Source organism: Schistocerca cancellata, chromosome 7 (genome assembly GCF_023864275.1).
Source record: "Schistocerca cancellata isolate TAMUIC-IGC-003103 chromosome 7, iqSchCanc2.1, whole genome shotgun sequence".
NCBI lineage: Eukaryota > Metazoa > Arthropoda > Insecta > Orthoptera > Acrididae > Schistocerca > Schistocerca cancellata.
In genome coordinates, this window is record NC_064632.1 from 424,310,578 (window position 1) to 424,323,506 (window position 12,929).

A 12,929-nucleotide genomic window follows, 5' to 3' on the forward strand; every position below is an offset into this window, starting at 1 on the left:
CGATTCCGGCAGGTGCTTGTAGCTCTCAGGGACTCACGCAACCGCCCCTCGCGGCTGCTCGATGACCTCCCTCCGGTTAGCGGCGAGCAACGACTCAGCCCGAGCAGACCCGGAGAGGCGTTAAATCAACGTAACAGGGCGCACGCGTGCTCCCTCGCGGGACGTCGTAGCAGGGCGTTGCTTGGCGACTGGCGCAGAAGTTTCATTGCCCTTTCGATTACCGCACTGAAGTTACTGGTTTGTCAAACACTCAGGTACCCTACTGCACTTCGAATTCTGCTCTAAATCACCTGATCTTAATCCCATGGAGAAAAGTTTGGAACTATTTGGTAAACGGGTGAATCATAGCATTCAGCAACATCACAATTTGATAGCTCTGCTTGGATATGGCATACCGGAATTGAGGCAGTTGTCAAGACTAGGGGATGTAAACAGTTATATTAATTCACTATACATTCTAATGAAATTTGTGTAAAGTACAGAAGGAAGAAACTGGTATCAGTCTAATCCTGCTAAGGCTATCACACAATTAATGTCCAGATTCCTGAGTTGCAACTGCATCTGGTGCCTTGTATCCAAGCTGCTCCTCTGGACTGTGGGGCCAGAAAGTTGGCCTGTTGATAGGGTCTAGTGCCTAGTCTGGGAAGGCATCTCTGAAATCTTCCATAGTCATTTGCTCAAACGGAAAGATAGAACGCAGCTTATTTGCCTCTGCTTCAAAGTTGGCTATTCTTTCATTGGAAGCTTTAATGTAATCTTCAATGGCTTTTTTTATTTCTTTTTCCTGTGCTTCAATCTGTGGTGTGACGTTGTCGGCCGGATATGGAACTTTCAATGCTTCATACTGTTTCTGGAAATCGTCAACCATAGTTTTCAATGGTACGCGTGTTTTGTAATACGTCCAGTCAATCTTCGGCGGGTTTTCTGGATTTGCCAGCATTCTTCCAACGTATGAATCAGATTTTGCTTTAAATGCGACGAAAAATGACTTCTGATCTTCCGGTACTCTTTCGGCCATTTTTGCCCACTCTATGGACACTTGTCTAATTCTTCTTGCAGCTGAAGCCATTTCTCTAAACTGTAAATTACACTTCCCTTTAACGCTTATCTTACGAGCTCTTTCACGCAGCTGTGTATTAGTGTGATTTCAGTTGCCGGTGACAAATTATTTTGTCCTGCGTTTTGTCACTACGCCACCTTCCTCTGTGGATTCAGTAGCCGTGACAGATAGTACATTCGTCTGGGCAGAATTTTTATATATATTTTTATAGTTTAGGCACTGTAGTGTAACAAACTGAGAAAGAATGGACGTCTCTTGGATAGATCTTTAATTCTCCGTAGCATTGAAACAACACATTTGTGGAATAAGCGAGTATAAATGTGAAATCCACCAAATACGGCACGATAGCTTCGGAAACTGCGCTGTACGATGTGTTTTTGTTACATAACCTGGGCACGGGACACGTGATCTCCTCAGCCAATCAGAACATTACACTTTATGTAATCAGCCGATCGTATAATCACATTTTCAATGCGCGAACACACAAACGACGAAAAAATGTTAAGTATGAAACACGAATAAAGTATATATTCCAATGTAATGTGCAAAATGTGCAGTACGAAGCAAAGCGATGTGCAGCATACCAGCAATGTTGAGGAAACTGAAGGCGCCGATTTACCTGAAAGGCACAATAGTAGTCGCTAGTCGTGTTTGCAACATTTTTCGAAAGAATTATTGCATACCAATTCCGTAACGCTGGTAAAGTTTACCCGCTTCAACAAAAAGGTGATGTAATATTTCTTTCTGGTGATGCGCTCGACGGAACATATGCTCAACTAGCTAACCTGCGAGTTTTTGGTCTTTCTCTCATAACGTAGGATGGCACCTCTGACATTCCGCCACATTCTGTCCATGATGTCTGTCTGAACAGAACGATCTTACGTTTCTACGAAGTTCAAACTATGATTTACTCTAAGGTGCAGAAAACCCTCAGTACCTTGAGTTTTGTATGAACTGAATCAGTCACTGATGATTGTCGTCCCACGAAGGATCTTTCCTTTTATTGTTCTGAACAACACTTCCTTCGTCCGAAATTAAACGGGCTCAAGGAATCATTACTCGACCTTCACTGAATTGCACCGAACATCCAGTTTCCTACAATTTTTCGGCCTTTGTTGTGTTTGCTTTCCTCAGATTTCGCTTTGCCAACTGATAACCAAACTGTTACATTCGAACCTAACCTACATCTCTGGCTACATCACAGGTCAGTCTGTCACCACAACCAGACTTTTTTTGTTCTCACATTCGTTGGCTTCGCTAACTCACAACCAGACTGTTGCATTCCATCCTAACCTAGACCTCTGACTACGCTACAGATCAGTCTGTCAGCACAACCAAGTTTCTTGCTCTCACAGTCATTGGCTTTGCCAACTCACAACCAAACCGTTGCATTCCAACCTAATCTAGACCTGCGACTACGTTACGGATCAGTCTGTCACCACACTGCTATACATTCCAACCCGTTGGTACAATAACAGTCAAGTATTTGTAACAACAAACAATATATAAGTCACACCTTAACTCCGAGCAGTTTAACCCTAGATCACTAAACCCTCCTGGAATTAACGATTGCAATTGGTACCAATTCTTGGTTCCCGCTAACATTCTGAACAGTACAGTTGTTAATATATGGTGTAAAACAGGACATTTTATACTTATTTTGTATATGAAATACCACTGGAAACCTTATAATTGTAATTAACTAGTGCATAAACTATAAATATGACTTCATTTGAATAGAATATGGAGTGGTAAAATTTATGTTGGTTTAGTAACAATCTCACCATGACATCCCCTTTAATGTTCCAGGATTTAAGTTATGTTGTTACGTCCCAAGCCGTATCATTTCCCCTGGAAATCGCGATATGGAAATCACTACATATTCCGAATAAGAGAACCATAAATTTCTTTCAGACAAGAGTAGCAATATCATTGCTTCATTCGCATCAGTTTAAGAAGTCTTGCATCCCAGCCTGACCACAACTCCGACGAAAAACAGCCAGATCCAAAATTATATATGAAACTATAGTGTTATTTATTTCCGTACTATATGTATTTTAATTTGTGTGCGCGCGGCATACTAGTCAAGTTGTCGTTGGCTGAAGAGATCACGTCCGCTGTGCTCTCTGTAATTGGCTAACTAGATCACGTGTCCTGTGCTCAGATTGCTTAACAAACGGACATGGTACAGCGCAATCTCTGTTTCACAGTTTCCGAAGCTATCTTGCCATATTTGGTGGATTTCGTATTTATACTTTCTTATTCCTCAAATATGCAGTTTCATTGCTCCAGTGCAGTAAAGAGCTATCCAAAGAGACTTTTTTTTTCTTTTCTGTTTGTTGTGCTGCAGTGCTTGACAGTGAAATTCCGATATATAAACATTTTACCTTCGTCTTCAGTGGAACTCGACTAAGAGGTAGCCGATTCACAGTGTGGTGGTGGAAGACATGCTCATCGTGACTGCCTGGTCGATGCAGGAAGAAGAACTAACTTACGGAGGAGCTGTAATATTAATATTACCTTATTTGACTGCAGTCCGTAAGGTTACTCTCCTGTCAGCTCATCCGAATAACGATGTGTGCGTGGGAGCCTTGCGGGCAATATCGTCGACGAGCTCTGAGAATAGCTGAAACTACATGCCTGGCCAGAAAAATGGGCTCGTTTGCCCTGTAAAGGTAGCAGCAGTCAGTTGATGAGGGTCGTTTGCGAGTTGTATTACGTGATTTACGAGCCGGTTGCGATGCTTTGAAATAATTTGTCTGCAGACGATAAGAAAGTTTTCTGAAATAGTAGTTGGCCGGGCGAGATGGTCCACGGTTTTATTAAATGGATGATCAGACAGCTATGTTAAAGGCTGTGGTATATAGCGTCATGTGAAGTTAGATTCTATAGAAGAAGGCCACCGGTAACAATAAATCATTATTGTCCATCAGAACCCTCATATAAGGCCCTCGATCTGTACTACATCCCGCTTTAGAATAAGAGAGAGAAAGTTTGCGAGACAATGGACAACGAGTATAACAGCTGGGACGTTATGAGACCAATGGAAACAAATGCTGTTTGACGTATAATGTTGCACATGATGGGCTTTGACCAGCAGCGGTCGTATGATAAATATGTATATTTTAACAGCAACGTATGCTGGTCTAAAAGATCCTTAAAAAATTCATTACTTGGATAAAATTTGCTACTTTTTTGGGGAGCAAACACTGAGGTGATTGCCCTCGGATTGTCCGGATTCGAGTCCTCCTCGGGCAAACACTTTAATTGTCACGTACAATCGCTTTTCTTACTTGTACCACGTACCGAAACTGTGTACTGCCTCTCAGAACTCCAAGCTATAATTCTCATCGTTTTTAATTTGTCAGAAACTTCAGTAAAGACGCATAACGTCCAGTGTGAGAACGCAAACGTTCTGAAGTTATATGACTGTACCTTATCGATAGTTTAGTCATTAGAACCTTGAATGCACGTGTACTCTCATTCCTCTTGTAGAAATGCGTCTGCAGTTAGGGTTCTGGAAAGAACTGTCCTTTTCGGAGAAAATGGCTGTTGCGAGTGGCGCGAACTAGGTACACGAACGGCGACAGAACGACGAAAGAAGGAGGTGCATACGAAGAGTAGTATAGGCAGCGGAGGAAAATCCGGCACAAGGACAAAGGAGATCTGACAGCAATTTGGAAGCCAGCGGAGCAACTGTGGGCGGCACAAAAACGTTCCCAGCGGAGGCGATCTTTCTTCCGCTTGTATTGCGGAACAGAGCTGTGCCTTCAACGCGGGCCAATTTCCTACGTCGGCCGGAGACAGGGCACACTCGCTACCGAGTCCACTCTCGTCGTAGCGGATGGACAGCGTGCACCCAGGATAACATACGACTCTGGCAAGTGCAGAAACTTGTCTTCCCCGTTCGAAACTTGATTCTTTACCCCTATCTCTTTTTATTTTTTACTCGGAATTTACTGTCGCAGCAGCGTAGAGTTCGCTAAGGACTGTTTCATGGGTCTCTCATTTGGGACTGCGTTAATGAAAAAAAGAGACGTATCCGCTACTGAAACAAAAGTTAAGAAACATCTGAATGTTTAAATTGAAGTAGTTTACACACATCACATATAGAAACAAGGGCAGAAAACAAGATACTACCGACCCGTGTTGGCTGGTTTTCCGTGCTGTTATATCGTTGCTTACTGGCGCGATCCGTTTTCCTGTCACGCCACCGGGTGGCGCTTTGGTCGTCTTGTGCCGGCTCTTTGGTCCTAGAAAGTTGGAGGCAGGTTGTTGACGGACGGTGGGCCAGTGAGAGAGAGAAACGGATGACGGACGATCAGCGTGCGATCACGATGTCTGATCGGCGGTCGTTCGGCAAAGTGTGGGGCTACTTTACGGGGCCGTGTTGGTGTGGAATGCTGGGCTCTACGCTTTCGCCCCGATTAACTATCCGGATTTGCGAGTGACCGTCTTCTGATGTGGGGGTCGTGATCACGTTGATTTGCCCTGGTAACCACCCGTCCTACCTTATTTTTTTGGTAAGATACTACTTACTTTCGAATACATCGTGGGAGCAGACAGTGATCAGTGTTATTACTAATAGTTGCTATTAAAATCAGTCTTCATCACAGTTTTTATTTATTATGGTAACCGATTTCCACCACGCCTGTGGTCATCTTCAGACCAAAATGCTGTGTGAGCAGGAGCCTCCTTCTAGTGGTACATCACTGCTCAGCAGTACGCCGGTGCTGGACTTGCTGCCGTTAGGATGGTTTGTCCGCTGTTCTCCATCACTCAGCACGCTCTCCCCCTTTCCGTGTGAACTTTCCTTATGCATGGGCCGGCCGGAGCGGCCGAGCGGTTCTAGGCGCTACAGTGACAGTGAACAGTGTGTTCTGTACGGACAAGTTACTCTGTAACTACAACATATGATCTGAAGATGGGCAGCTAGCCCGAAACCGGTAATTGAAAATAAAGAATAGCGATCGAAGACTGAAACTCCATATTTTATTTAGACTAATTTTCATCAAGCAAACCTTTGATACTTTCGTAAGAAACACAGATAAAAATCCGATACAAATCGCTATCATCAATGGCTGCGCTCCTTGCAGCGGAAAGAAATAATTAACACAGCTAACGCTTATTGCGAGAGGAATTAAAGTTACAAATAATTAATCAGACATATTTATAATAATAAAGAACTCTATTCTACAGTATAATTAACAAATAATTACGATTTTTATCAGGCCTCATTTTGATATGCGTCTTGCGTCCGCAACCTACAAAAACCAACCAAAAAAAGGTAAAAACAAAGTAAGACGAACGCAGATCATAAAAGGAATTTAAATTATCACCGTCTTTGTATGATACATATCGATATGTCCAATTACATCATAAATATAAATATAAATAATTAATATTTATCATCGTTTTGTTTTATTTCACTGTTTTTCTATATGTCGGATAGATAATGTTTATAACTGTTAGAGGCACAGTTTCCTCTCGTCGCACTGCAGCTAAAATTTATCTCGTGGATGTTAAGGCCCGTCCACACGCAACGATCTGTCTGCGCAAATGTCTGCGCACATCACATCTGAGGTGTGTGCAAACCTGGAAGTTGGAGTTGGAGGTTTGAGCGAAACCTCTCAAATCTGTAAGTTAAAACCACATCTGCGCAGACAAGTTGGAGCGTGTGGACAGGAGATCGCCGCAAATCTGGCGCGAAACAGCTGTTTGCTCAGTCTAGTGGTTGTATTTGTGCGCACAGGGCATTCAAACGGCTGATACTCGTCAGTGTTGTCGAGAGTTTGTAAGTGAATTCATTGAAATATATAGAAACCACCCATGTTTTTGGAAGATTAAAGTAAAGAATATAGTGACCGAGACAAAAAGACAGCAGTATACAATGCTCTATGTTGTGACTTGGCAAGACAGCCAAGCCACTATGATTGGTAGCCGAAAGGCACGCGTTAAGCTCACGCAGGCTGGCGTGAGGTCTGGAACTGGACAAGGACGTTATAGTAGGAAAGAACGTACGTAACTACTGGAATACTTAACTTTAATTCATAATTGGTGAACATCGGTCTGACGGTACATGCATCACAAGATAAATAGCAAATGATAATGGCGCCTTGCTAGGTCGTAGCAAATGACGTAGCTGAAGGCTATGCTAACTATCGTCTCGGCAAATGAGAGCGTAATTTTTCAGTGAACCATTGCTAGCAACGTCGGCTGTACAACTGGGACGAGTGCTAGGACGTCTCTCTAGACCTGCCGTGTGGCGGCGCTCGGTCTGCAATCACTGATAGTGGCGACACGCGGGTCCGACGTATACTAACGGACCGCGGCCGATTTAAAGGCTACCACCTAGCAAGTGTGGTGTCTGGCGGTGACACCACACTCTAATTGGAAAAATTGTGGGTATTATTTCACTCAACTCTTGTTTCGATATTGCAGTTGAAAATTCCAAATCCTGTAGCTCCTTTCTGTTGCCAGAAATCTTAATGTTACCGCCAGCCGTTCATGAGGAGAAATTGCCCTTCTCTATACAAGTATTTTTTCTCATAATATGAGGGTTACAAGCTTAAAGAGATAATTATAAGTTTCGACATCCATCCGCAAATAATTTCGCCAGTCGTAAGGTTCGCCCTGCAACTCTCGCAGTAAATTTACGTGAGAAAACTGCTTTCGCTTTAGCAGCCACTGTCTACACGATTTTGACCACTTTCTCTGTTTCCTGCGGTTGGTCTGAATGTTTTTTGCAACACAAGGTGCGAACACAGACCACAACAGAACTTCCTCCATTTCTATATTTCAAAATAACTGAATTAAATTTTTGACGTTTACGGGGAGTGTAGTCGCTTGCCACTGATATTTCTTTTCTACACCGACAGACGGCGGGCGAGTAGTAAATTGGGGTTTGTGTCGTGTGAACACACCACATTTGCAACGATCTTTAGCATGTACAGACATCTGCGCCGATGACTGCGCAGACAGATCGTTGCGTGTGGACCGGGCTTTACAGGGGCTTAGGAATATTAGGGAGGGTGAAAGGGTAGGGGGTATTGTCAGCGCCGGCTTTAGGGTGGGGCACCCGGGCGGTCGCCCAGGGCGCCGGGGCCCAAGGGGCGCCACATACTAAACGCATGTAATATATATATATATATATATATATATATATATATATATATATATATATATATATATACAATTTACAATCACCCATTTCGCGAAACTAAAATATTATTCAGTCTCATTCAACATACGTCGCTAATCTCACGAATGCGCGATGAATTCGGGGTAGCAGAAGAGAAATCATGCTGAATGCAATCTGAGTTTTTGTAGATGTACAGTGCAATACTACGCAATATTTTTAGACAATTTCCCAAAACGTGAATGCCCAAACAATATATCACTGCTATAGTGACTGTTACGGCAGCGACAGCAGCATGCTGGACTAATGTCACAGGCTACACAAGCCTCCCATGGAGCGTCTTAGCGGGCTTTCAGATTATTTGGATTTCATTTCCATTTAAAAAAAAATAAAATACTCAAATTTACGATGGAAAAAACCATGTTATGATCATAAGATGACGCCATTAACCACTTAAGACGATTTCTAGAAAACAGTCAAATACCGTGTTGCAAAGCACTGCCAGGTTCGCTATTTATACAATAAAGGGCGCCAACTGGACGACTCGCCCGGGGCACCTGGATGGCTAAGGCCGGCCCTGGGTATTGTAGTGCTCGTATGTCTTGTCGCGCAATGATTTAGCGACCATGTAGTTACGGCGCGGTTGTCTCCCCTGGCTGCGTATAGACAGCCTCTTCTGCGTCCTGTTCTTGGCTGGGAGCAGCAGTTGTGACTTCTTCTCCCGCCAGCGACTGTTCCGCCTCGTCCTCAAGAGGACGGGCGGGCGGTTCGATATCTGTGGCCACGACATCTCGTGTTGCTGATGGGGCTGGATCGATGTCTTGCACCTGCAGGCCTTCCCCCCTTCGGGGAGGGGGCAGACATCTCTGTCGCCACCTCCACGGGCATCCCCACAGCGCCGCGCGTTGCAGCAGGAGCCGGGAGAGAGTCCGTCTGCGTGGCAATGGTGGCAGTCGTGGCGTCTCGCGCCTTGCGAGACTCGCAGGCCAGCGACTCGCGCAGTTGCGTGAGCTGGCGGCGCGCCTCGTCCGCCCCGGCCCAGAGTGCAGCCCTCTCTTCCGCCATGGTGGATTTGAGAGCGGCGACTGCGTTGGCGACAGCGTCTTAGATCTTGCGAATGCTGTCGGGAGTGCAGCAGCACAGCCCTCCACCTATGCCAACACCGGAAAAAGTGCCGATGGTGTGGAGCGCGGTCGGGGCAACTGCCGCATCTTGGTCCATTGCCACCTCGTCTTGCGCGGTGGATCGCCGTCGGCGTGTGTGCCGCCCCTTAAGCTGTCGGCACACGGACCGTGCATCCGAACGTTGAGCGTTGAGCGTGCCGTGTTTCTGACGTCATAGCGTGGAATAGCACGCTCGGGAGTCTTTCCGAACGTGCAGAGTAATATCTGGCATGTCAGATATTCTGAGCGTGCGTCTGAACGTTGACCAATGAGATGGCACAACGCCACCTACGTCACAAGCACGCCGTCTCCCTTCAGTACAGAGTTGTGAGGCGCCATATTGGCATTCATTTCAAGTCTATACGTATATATGCCGTTTCGAGCACCAGCAAATTCAGGATCACGGCAAAACCCGTTGTTAACTGTGTGATTCGTTCCAATAAAATAATGAGAAACATCATATTCGCGGCAAAAGAATTATTGTAACGTGGGTATAATGAGAGTAGGTTCTTTGAAGGCAGCGACACACTGAAGATCCACCCAAAACGCATTGTTCTTGGTACAATTTGTTATAATTAAATTTCAGTTAGTAACATATCTACGATTAATGTTTTTAGCATGTGCTATGATTAGCCCCAATATGGGAGATGTTGGTTTAGCGTAATGAAGAGCGTCAGTGTTCTGAAAATAGTTGTTTTTGTTGGGGCGGTGGTTCGCGTCCTGACACAACCAATTTTATTTTTCTTAACATTCACGTTTTTATTAGGTTCCGATACTTTATTATTAGTTTAATACAAGTGTAGACTATAATATTTGATGTTATGTAAATACAAGTTCACCTTTTTTGGGGGGGTGACTTTGTTCGATTGGCTTAATCTAAAGGACAGCTTGCGCTACTTGTTTAAAGATATTTTACTCCTTCTTCTTTTACGCTTCGTAATTAACATGTTGCAAAGATTCTGCTACTGGGTAGGAACAGTGATCAAGTAAGACTGACCTTGGAGTTCTACTAAAATGTGGGAATCATGAAATAACGTTTATCTTACGCGGAGAAGTATTCCAAATTTGTAACGCACTGTCTGTAACGGAACTTTTATAAGCCTGTGTCCTTACTGATTGGACATGATACTTTCCTTTTCGTGGACGATGGAAGAAATGTGCGTTTTAATAGAGCTAACGTGGGAATTACGCGCACCCGTTGAGTAAACAGTGCGATTTACGAACTAGAAACATCTCTCAACTGTCGCTGGAGTGCTTTGCGATCGCGTATACCACGTTGGGGCCCACGTACCGTATGCACGAGTCGCATCGTTCCTGAGCGTTCAGCAGCACGTTGAACTTGGCACGCTCAACGTTAACGTTCGACAGCACGGTCCGTGTGCCGACGGCTTTACTGCGGCCACAGCTCTTGAGATAACTGCAGCCACGGTAGTTGGCGGCGTGTGCACCGCAAGTTGGCACGTGTGGCGGCGGCTTTCCTCGGCTTTTTGTACTCGGGTGTGAAGTGCGGCTTTTCACACTTTAAACGCGAGAGTGCGCCAGTGCAGTCCGTGGCGAAATGCCCCAGATTCTGAAAGCGGAAGCACTGTACAGGCTTCTTCCTCTTCTGCTTGCCGTCCAGCCCGAGCGCTTGCCACCTTGAGGCTAATGATGGCGACAACTTGTTCTCCTCGTCTTCCCTTCCCGCGTCCACGCATGTTGGCGCAGCGAGCGAGAGTAGCTGCAATGGCTACTCCTCGTCGGCTTTGTACGTGTGTGCGGCGTGGTCTTCCGCCTCCCGTCTTGCGGTAGCCACTGTGGGGGCGCGCCTCCTCGCTTACCACGGCGTCTCTCTGTAAGTTAAGTTCTTAATCTTAAGACATTCGGACTTAAGTTTAAATCAAGGTGCCCGCTACCCTAAACCATCCAAGCCAAGCCTTGGCTCCGCAAGCTCGGCCTTGTCTTGCTGCTTGATTTGAAGATCTTTCAATTTTTAATTGTGCATTGCTGTAAATTTTAAAATCACTGTTACCTTCTGTTCCAAAACTGGTAACGCTGGACGTGAAAATCCCACGCACCCTGGCTGCAAAATTTGTACGCCAATCTCTCGTCCACAACCAACATTAACCGTCCTTATGTTGACCGACCAAGTGCAACAGGCATGAAATTCCATATCACAGACTGACAACCGGCATCTGTACAACACAATGCATGCACGTTTGCATGCTTGCAATTAATATTCTGAGGATTACACCGATTATTAGTGTATCTGAGTTTCACATTTGCAGTAGCTTATCTTGCCCTTACATTAACGTGGGATCTTCCAACGCTAATCACTTAAATAGGTTATCTAGACAAACGTGTTCCCGAAACTGCACTAATTATATATATATATATATATATATATATATATATATATATATATTACAATATCTCCGGATGTAATTAACATTTTACAATGCAACAACGGCACTGATTACGTATTTGTTTATATGTTCAGATGTGCTAACAAAACTAACGTGGTTCCGTTTAAAAAAACGTAGGTTTGTGTTAAAAAACATACTTCCGTGCATTTTTGTATGGTTTGTATTAAACAATTACACTAGCCCCTCTCCTCACGTTCGGTCTCTGGAATCGGTTCGTCAGTATTTGATGTGGTTTACGAAATATATCCAGCGGTAACGTTAGGTGACTCACCCTGTATATATATATAGGGTGGTCCACTGATAGCGACCGGACCAAATATCTCACGAAATAAGCATCAAACGAAAAAACTACAAAGAACGAAACTTGTCTAGCTTGAAGGGGAAAACCAGATGGCGCTATGGTTGGCCCGCTAGATGGCGCTGCCATAGGTCAAACGGATATCAACTGCATTTTTTAAAATAGGAACCCCCATTTTTATTACGTATTCGTGTAGTACGTAAAGAAATATGAATGTTTTAGCTGGACCACTTTTTTCGCTTTGTGATAGATGACGCTGTAATAGTCACAAACGTATAAGTACGTGGTATCACGTAACATTCCGCCAGTGCAAACGGTATTTGCTTAGTGATACATTACCCGTGTTAAAATGGGCCGTTTACCAATTGTGGAAAAGGTCGATATCGTGTTGATGTATGGCTATTGTGATCAAAATGCCCAACGGGCTTGTGCTGTGTATGCTGCTCGGTATCCTGGACGACATCATCCAAGTGTCCGGACGGTTCACCGGATAGTTACGTTATTTAAGGAAACAGGAAGTGTTCAGCCACGTGTGAAACGTCAACCACGACCTGCAACAAATGATGATGCACAAGTAGGTGTTGTAGCTGCTGTCGCGGCTAATCCGCACATCGGTAGCAGACAATTTGCGCGAGAATCGGGAATCTCAAAAACGTCGGTGTTGAGAATGCTACATCAACATCGATTGCACCCATACCATATTTCTATGCACCAGAAATTGTATGGCGACGACTTTGAACGTCGTGTACCGTTCTGCCATTGGGCACAAGAAAAATTACGGGACAATGACAGATTTTTTGAACGCGTTCTATTTAGCGACAAAGCGTCATTCACCAACAGCGGTAACGTAAACCGGCATGATATG

General features: G+C 44.6%; 1 pseudogene; it reads right to left on the reverse strand.

Moving 5' to 3' along the window:
- Window positions 1–426: 426 nt before the first annotated feature.
- Window positions 427–1,123, reverse strand: LOC126092083 (ATP synthase subunit d, mitochondrial-like; annotated as a pseudogene).
- Window positions 1,124–12,929: the final 11,806 nt, after the last annotated feature.